The sequence below is a fragment of the Cebus imitator genome, unplaced genomic scaffold, assembly GCF_001604975.1.
Source record: "Cebus imitator isolate Cc_AM_T3 unplaced genomic scaffold, Cebus_imitator-1.0 Scaffold338, whole genome shotgun sequence".
Taxonomy (NCBI): Eukaryota; Metazoa; Chordata; class Mammalia; order Primates; family Cebidae; genus Cebus; species Cebus imitator.
The window spans coordinates 16,750-25,390 of NW_016107653.1; the positions used below are offsets into that span (position 1 = coordinate 16,750).

General features: G+C 50.8%; 1 pseudogene; it reads right to left on the minus strand.

Moving 5' to 3' along the window:
* Positions 1–1,312: 1,312 nt before the first annotated feature.
* LOC108287170 lies at positions 1,313–5,853 on the minus strand (annotated as a pseudogene).
* Between the last annotated feature and the right edge of the window lie 2,788 nt (positions 5,854–8,641).

Sequence of the window (8,641 nt, forward strand, 5' to 3'; positions counted from 1 at the left end):
CATATGGTGGGGGGTGGAGGCTTTCTCTCCAGGGTGGCCTGAAATCCCATCTGACACAGGTCTGCTCCTGAATCGCCTGGCTGCTCATGAGCTGTGCCCTCAGAGGGGAAGAACGTATGCTTGTCTCACCAGGTGCCCAGATGCACCCAGTGAGCCCCCCACAAGCCTTCCACCTGGTCACCCCCAAGCCCCAGGTGAGACTGAACAATCTCCCTCTCTAGCGAGGCTTCCGGGTTGAAGCGGAGCAGCCTCGGGTGGAGCTCAGGCCTGCAGGTGAGTGCACAGACCCAGGTGTGCATGGGACAGAGCCAGCCTCTCCCGGTGACACGAAGTAGGTACAGGTGGCAATGGGAGGCCTAGCCCAGCCTCAGGTGCCTGAATAACTTCAAAATCCTTGTCATCCCTGAGGCTCTGGACTGATGTGTAACCAGCAATCTAAGAACATTCTTCAGACACCTGCTGGACAACCCAAGAATTGAAAACTCCGGGTCAGCACTGGCAGGACCCGCCTCCCCAGGTCGGGCTGAGTGGCCGAGGCTGCACAGGACGTTCAAGGTGGTTCAGTGGAGTGTGTGTTGTCAGGATAGTCTTATTTTTGAAAAAATGGGACAAATGAAAATGATCACGTGGTAACAATGAACACCTGGGAAAATCCACAAGCGAATAAGCTCGTCCTCAAGCCTGGGCCTGAATGAAGAGGAAGAGGGGACAGACTGGGGTTCTGGGAGCTCAGCCGGGCAGCAGCTCTGAGGGGAGGTGACTCGCCGCCTGGGTCCTCAGCTCCTGCAGAGAAGTTTGACAGTGAAGCCGTGTTCACATTACACAGCCTGCTCAGTGGCAAGGGGATTAAGGAGCCCTCAGAGCAAAACATTTCTTTGACAGAAAACACAAAGCTAGTGTATTCTTGTTTTGTTTTTGTTTTGGGACAGTCTCACCCTGTTCCCCAGGCTACAGTGCGGAGGTGCAATCTCTGCTCACTGCAACCTCCACCTCCCGAGTTCAAACGATTCTCCTGCCTCAGCCTCCCAAGTAGCTGGGATTACAGGCACCTGTCACCACACTCAGCTGATTTTTGCATTTTTACTAGAGTTGGGGTTTTGCCATGTTGGCCAGGCTGGTCTCGAACTCCTGGTCCCAAGTAATCCACCAGCCTCAGCCTTCCAAAGTTCTGGGATTACATGCGTGAGCCACCAAGCCCAGCTGAGAGAAAATACAAAGCTAGTTACATACACACACACACACACACACACAGACACACAGACACACACACACACACATAATTTTGTGTGTGTGTGTGTGTGTGTGTGAGGCTTGTGTTTTATTCAAAGCTTGTCAGTCTCCCTCCTTCCCACTGTGGGTGAGGTAGGAGGGATGGGGGAGGAGGAGGGAGCAGGGGCTAGGAAGCGGCGGACTGCAGCTGTCCTTCGTAGACATTCCAGTGCAGTGGCAGCGGTCCACATGTCCAATGCCATGCTCCGAGCCCAGTTCTCCACATCCCGTTTCCTTGAGTGCTTGGTAGAAATTCTCCATCATTCCGATCCACTGGCCTGTCTGTTGGCAAATTGGGCAGCCTGGACCTAGGGTCTTCGCCTATAGGGTCTTCGCCTCATGGTCCAGCTTTCTCTGGTTCACATAGGCCTGGTTATGCCCACATTGAGGTGATCCACCAAAGCTTCCGTCAGGCAGGTCGCTGCAGTGACAGACTCTTGCCTCCTGTTCTCCTGCAGCTCTTGTGTTCATTCTGCTTGGCCTGGTGTTCTGTTAGCAGGTGAGACAGCATGGTCACGTCGGGCTGGGCGCTGGGGATGCCTGCTAGTTTTATGTTTTATATCCATTACTACAACAGATCTTGGAGTTGGTCTCTCAGAAAAGCGGGAAGATATTTGTCCTTTGTTACATTCTTGAGTCCTTTTAAGTCTTATTTGGAAAAAGCCAAGTTTGTAGTTGCGTGTGTGTTTATAGGACAGAGCAAACAGCCATTCCCGGGCTGTGGACTCTGTGCGTGGGTGATTCTCTCGCCATGGCTGCTCTGATCTTGTCTGTCCCACATTCAAGGCAAAGGGACAAAAACAGTCTTTGAGACCAGTCTTTCTGGGATTTCCCAGGTGGCCACCCGACTGCGTCAAGGATTGATTCTCTTTCTGTAGGAAGAGAGACTGCTTTTAAGTAACTGGATGTGCTTTGCATTCTCCAGGTCTTAGTGCTTTGGGGAACTGCCCCATGGCTGACGGCAAGGAGGGAATCTGGCCAGTCAAGGTTTTCTGTCCCTTGGTCAGTACCAATGGTCATGACACACAGATATGGGGGGCTAGCCGCTCGCTGTGTGCCTCTCAGAGGAAGCGCACTCGCTGCTGTTCAGAGACAAGCCGGTATTAGTTAACAAAGTGACATCTTACAGTTCTAGGTTCAGCGTGCCTATCACCTGGTGACCAGGAAACAAGCTCTGTGGGAGAATCTAGTGACCTGCCAGTTCTTCCAGCGTCCCCTCCCAGGGATGGCGCTGGGGAAGTGTTGAGGCTGACGCTCTGTGTCTCCAGGACCGTCCTCGTCCCTGCTGATGTTGGGGGCTATGACCGTAACCTGTGACCATCATCAACAGGTGGTCTCTGCTTTTCCCTTGAGCTTACCCTGAGGACGATACTTCAAGCTACAGATTGGAAGTGGGATCTTTCAGCAGGAAATGAGCAAGGAGCCTCCAAGGACTGTGTCCTCAGCTGCTGAGATGTGGGGAGTGAGCTTGGGACACAGGCTGCCCAGGGTCCTCTGCCCCCATTGTGAAGGGACGCAGTGGACCAAGCCATGCCTTCCTGGATTCTCAGCCCAGAGATAGGGATGGGAGCCCCTGGGATCCGGGTGGCACTTGCTGCCTGCAGGAAAGTCACGTTCTGACCTGCGGTTCCCTACCATGAACTTCAAGAGGGAACTCCCACTGGGGTTGGCTAACGCTGGGCAGTGAGGCCAAAGCTGTGATTTATGGATAAGAAGATGCATGGTGCAGCCACCAAAGTTATCCGCTCCAGCCCACACATTATCTGTGACGGAGCCGGCGCTTTTGTGTGTATGTTCTTGAGTCCCATTTGTCGTGTTATCTCTGTACTGGGTGGGTCTCGGGCAGGAGGAAGGAGGCTATCATTTACTGGGTCCTTCCTATCCTGACATTCACAGTACATGTTGTGCCATAAGCTTTTCAGCTGTAAACAGCCTCAACAAGCAATTAGCAAATTTATTTCATTGGAATATTAGAAAAATAGGCCGGGTAGGGCCGTCATGGTGGCTCGTACTTGTAATCCCAGCACTTTGGGAGTCCGAGGTGGGTGGATCACATGAGGCCAGGAGTTCAAGACCAGCCTGGCCAACGTGGTGAAACCCTATCTCTACTAAAAATACAAAAATTAGCCGGGGTGGGGGCAGGCGCCTGTAACCCCAGCTCCTTGGGAGATTGAGACATGAGAATTGATTGAGCCTGGGAGGTGGAGGCTGCCGTGAGCAGAGCTGGAGCCACTGCATTCCAGCTGAGCATCAGACAGGGGCTCTCTCTGTCTCAAAAAAAAAAAAAAAAAAAAAAAAGAATATTGAAAAAATATAGCAGCCTAAATTAGGGTTTAATTCAGAAAGACAAGCCTTGATTCAGTCACTCAACAAATATATCAGTTTGATTATGATGCAACAAACACATTCCTAAAATTCACTGGGCTTTGCAAAATTGCACAATAAAAACCACAGGACTTAGCGGAAAAAATGAGGGTGGGGCAGGACACTCAAAACGCCTCATCAGTGACACAATTTTTTTAAAACGATAGGAACCTAATAAAAAGGGTAGAAGAGTTTACATGCTTAGTTGTTGAGGAAATCACAAATACTACAATGAGCATGGCACTTTATTCGAAGGCCTGAAGTTTGCTTGTGAAATAGATGAAGGGGTATAGGCTGTGAGATGCCTGAAGCAGAAAACAGGGTCCCCTGGGTCCCTGGAGAAAATATGGTTTGGCTCCATGTCGCCACCCCAATCTCATCTCAAATTGTAATCGGAATGTGCCAGGGAAGGGTCCTGGCAGGAGGTGGTTGGATCACGGGGGCGGATTTCCCCCTTGCTGTTCTTCTGATAGTGAGTTCTCATGAGATCTGATGGTTAAGAGTGTGGTGCTGCCCAGGTGCAGTGCCTCACGCCTGGAATCCCAGCACTTTGGGAGGCCAGGGTGGGCAGATCATGAGGTCAGGAGTCTGAGACCAGCCTGGCCAACATGGTGAAACCCAGTCTCTACGAAAAATGCAGATATTAGCCAGATATGGTGACGCGTGCCTGTAGGCCCAGTTACTCGGGAGGCAGAGGCAGAAGAATCGCTTGAAGCCAGGAGTGGAGGTTGCAGCAAGCCAAGATCGCACCGCTGCATTCTAGCCTGGGCAACAGAGAGAGACTCCGTCTCAAACAGAAAAAAAAAAAAAAAAAAAGAGAGTGTGGCACTTTCCCCTTCACGCGCTCTCTCCTGCCACGATGTGAGACATGCCTTGCCTCCCCTTCGCCTTCCTCCATGATTGTAAGTTTCTTGAGTCCCTCCCAGCCGTTTGGAACTGTGAGTCAATTAGACCCCTTTTCTTAAGTACTCAGTCTCAGGTAGTTCTTTATAGCAGTGTAAAACTGGACTAATGCTCAGTGGGTTTGGCTCACCACCCAGCGGGACACTCAGGTCGCTGGTGGTTGTGTGAGGTGCGTGCACATGCACTCTGCATTCCTGTGCACCTCGGTTCCACTGGGCTGTTTCCTGTATTCACCTGGTGTGAATACAGACAAAAGTCACACAGAAGCAATCGCAAAATTCACACTGTGCTAAAATTGTTCCCTAATTGTCCAAATGCACTGGAACGAATCTACATTTTCAAAGCAGGCACGGCGGTAGAATTGCGGTCACGGAGTACCTACCACGTGTTAGGCACTGGTCTCCACGCTGCAGATGGCAGCGAGCCACGTGTGTCACACCCTTGTGGGAGTTACCTGGCAATGGGAGAACCAGTCAACAAATCCGCAGTCTCATTTCAGGCGATGGAAAGTGCCGCGAAGGAAAAAGGGGCAGGACAGGAGGACAGGACAGCCAGGGATGGCTTTGTGGTAGCATTTTTTTCTTTTTTTTTTTTTTTTTTTTGGTAGGTGGATGTATTTGCTTCCTGGGGCAGCCTTGGTGGCTTCAACAGAAATGATTCCCTCCCAGTTCTGAAGGCCAGATGTCTGAGATCCAGGTACCTGTGTGGGTGGTTTCTCCTGGGAGTTGGGCGGGAGGATGGTTTCCAGGCCTCTCACAGCTGCATGTGGTTTGTCCGGCTCGTGGCTCATGGTCACATCCCTGCCATCCCTGCCACTGTCTTCATGTGCTGTTCTCCCTGTGCGTGTCAGCGTCCAAATTCCCCGTTTTATAAGGATGCCAGGTATAGTGGATGAGGTCCCAGCCACTCCAGTATGACCTCATCTGAACTAATCACATCTGCAATGACCCTGTTTCCAAACAACGTCACATTCTGCGGTGCCAAGGGCTGGGAACATAACATGAATTTTGAGGGGATACGCTTCTACCTACAACAGTTGGTAAGGGAAGTCCCCTTTAAGTAAGTGACATTTGAACAAGAGACCCCCATTCCTGACTCCTGACACCACTTCTACAACTAAACTACTTGCACACAAGCCCAATACCCACATCATAAATTCTGCGTTTGGGGGGAACCTGAATTTAGAGAGTACCAGAAGTGGCTCTACAAGGCACAACTTCAGGGTCGGGGAGCACACACCCTGCAGCCTGCGGTCAGGGCCTTGTTGCTGGGGGAAGTGAGCAGGCGCTGAGCGCTGGCCTGCAGGACAGCTGCCATGGCCCCCAGGGTGGATGGCGATATGCACATTGGGAGGTGAGGCCTGGGTCCATGTTGTAGGGGTACTTTTATTTATTTGTTTATTTATTTATTTATTTAAAACAGAGTCTCACTCTGTCACCCAGGCTGGAGAGCAGTGGCATACTCTTGGCTCACTGCAACCTCCGCCACCTGGGTTCAAGTGATTCTCCTGCCTCAGCCTCCCGACTAGCTGGGATTACAGGTGTCTGCCACCACACCTGGCTAATTTTTATATTTTTAGTAGAAACAGAGGTTTCACCATGTTGGGTAGGCTGGTCTCTAACTCCTCACCTTAAGTGATCTGCTTGCCTTGGCCTCCCAAAGTGCTGGGACTACAGACATGAGCTGCCACGCCCAGCAAGGGGGGTTCTTTAAAAGCACTGAAGCAATCAGAAGAAGGACTCTGGAGTTGGCTGACTTCTTTTCTTTTTAACAACATGAGCTGACTTTTCTTAATGGCTTTAAAAGCCTCAAAATAATCATAATGACAGGCTTAAGTGAGCCAACTGTCAACGTAAGACACTCGGTAAGAGTCTGAAAGCCTTCGAGGCCCAGTGAAGAGCCCTTGTCTCCACAGGCATAGGTGGTTGATGATGAAAACCAGGCCCAAGAGTATTCACGATGCTGAATAGTGTTAATTTCATTTCTGCTCCGGGCTTCCAGCTATGAAATGCTGTCAGCCCCCTGACGTCCCACTCTGTTTCCCACTTTGCACTCTATCTTTGTATCTGTTTCTTAATTCCTTCAGCACCACCTGGGTTGGGGGCTCCACACCCAAGCTAGTCTCAGCAGTACAGAAACTGGCAGTGGGACAGGGTGGACTGACCGTCAGGCCCCCGGATGATGTGTGGGCCCTGGTGGTAGTGGCAGGGTGGCTAGAAATCATTTTCGTTTTCTCCCACTTTTCTGGTATTTTTAATAGAATTTAAACACAAGAAAGAAAACAGTATTTTCTCCCTTAAATATCAACCTTGTGTATCTATCACATCATCCTGTAGTCTGAAGCTCCAGATAGCCCCCGTCCATCGTTTGTGTGAAGATGCTCAATCAGGGGTCTGTGCCCTCTCTGATCTGTATCATGGCTTAGAGATTCTCCTTCACCTGCGCTGTGTCCAGGGACATCCTGGCAGCCTGTCTGTGTTGAAGGTGCATTGCTCCATAAACTTCCCCTTTTGTGTGTCCTGGGGGGCTTCTACTGTTTTAATTATAGGTTTTTGGCTGGACATGGTGGCGCATCCCTGTAATCCCAGCACTTTTGGAGACTGAGGTGGAAGGATCACCTGAACTCAGGAGTATGAGACCAGCCCGGGCAACATGGGGAGATCTTGTCTCTACAAAACAATTTTTTTAATGAGCTGGGTGTGGTGGTATGAACCTGTGGCCCCAGTTACTCTGGAGGCTGAGATGAAAGGATGGCTTGAGCCTGCAAGGTCAAGGCTGCAGTAAGCTATGATTGCACCATTGCACCCCAGCCTAGGTGATAGAGTGAGACCCTGTTTATACATATATATACACACACACATATATGTATTGTGTGTGTGTGTGTGTGTGTCATGACAGCAAGCCCAGCATATCAAGAAATAAGTGCTATCGAAAAGACAGCTTCTTATACTCACAGATCCCAAGAGCAGGGGCCACGCCGCAGAGGGCCACACAGGAAAGCACCAGTGTCTGGCAGGAGGCAGAAAGGGCAGGAAAAACACAGGCAGGAGCCTTCATCAGGGTTTCTGCGGAAGGAACAGGTGAGGCAGGATGAGTGCTTTAAGGAAGTTGCCAAGTGTGAATAATTTTACAGGCTCTGGAGCATAGGGACTGCCCCTAGATGTCTGGCACCTGGTTCTAGGGAGGTCAGGGCAGGTGGAGAGGGGCGCAGAGTATTGGAGGCAGTAGAGGGGGTGGCCGGGTAGGGGCTCTGGTTTGGTGGCTGCCCTATGGCAGTGTGCATGTAGTCTGGTCCTTTACTCTCTAGCAAGGGCTAACCAAGGTCCCAGATGTAAGCATCACACACAGAAGCTAGAAACACGGTCATCTCAGCTACCCAGGCATCCTGTCAGAGTCTCAGCTTGCAGTTCCTGAGACAGTGCACATGGCATGAGTTTGAGCTACGTGCTGATGTGAAGACTGGCCTTGGCTTCCAAGTTAAACAGATTTTTCTCTATCCAGAGATCAGGCCAAGACAAGCTTCGTCTTCAACACTTTTGAAAGTAGAAGTGTTACAGTAGGTAGTCAGTCAGATGGGAACACAGCAGGAGAGGCCGTCCCCCTACCAGGAACCTCAGGCGACCATCAGGTGATGGTCACGCAGTTGTTACATCGTCTCTCTAAAATAATAGTAGGTCACATCCGGTGCCAGGGAAAGGCAGTCTGACAAAAATATCTGAAATGTGATCAACAGCTTTCCAATGAGATCTCAGGAGCTGGGAGGGTGGGCACGCACACAAAGCAGCGAAATGGTGGAGTTTCACTGGTGTTTGACCTTCTTCTGAGAACACGCAGCTAGTGAGGGAAGAATGCCTCAGGTGAGCACGCGTACAGCTGCAGTAAACACACTGTGTATACGGCCCCTCCCAAGTGCTGGCAGCCCACCGCACAGGCGGACAGCCCAGCCCAAGGGAAGAATCAGGGGAGAAGGGACGCAACCCCCAGAAGCATGGCAACTTATAAAACCCCAAGTCAGAGGTCAAAGAGTGCACTTGAATCTCTCAAGTCACCTGCTTCACCCTCTTCCAGGTATACTTTACTCCCTTTGTTCCTGCTCTAGAACTTT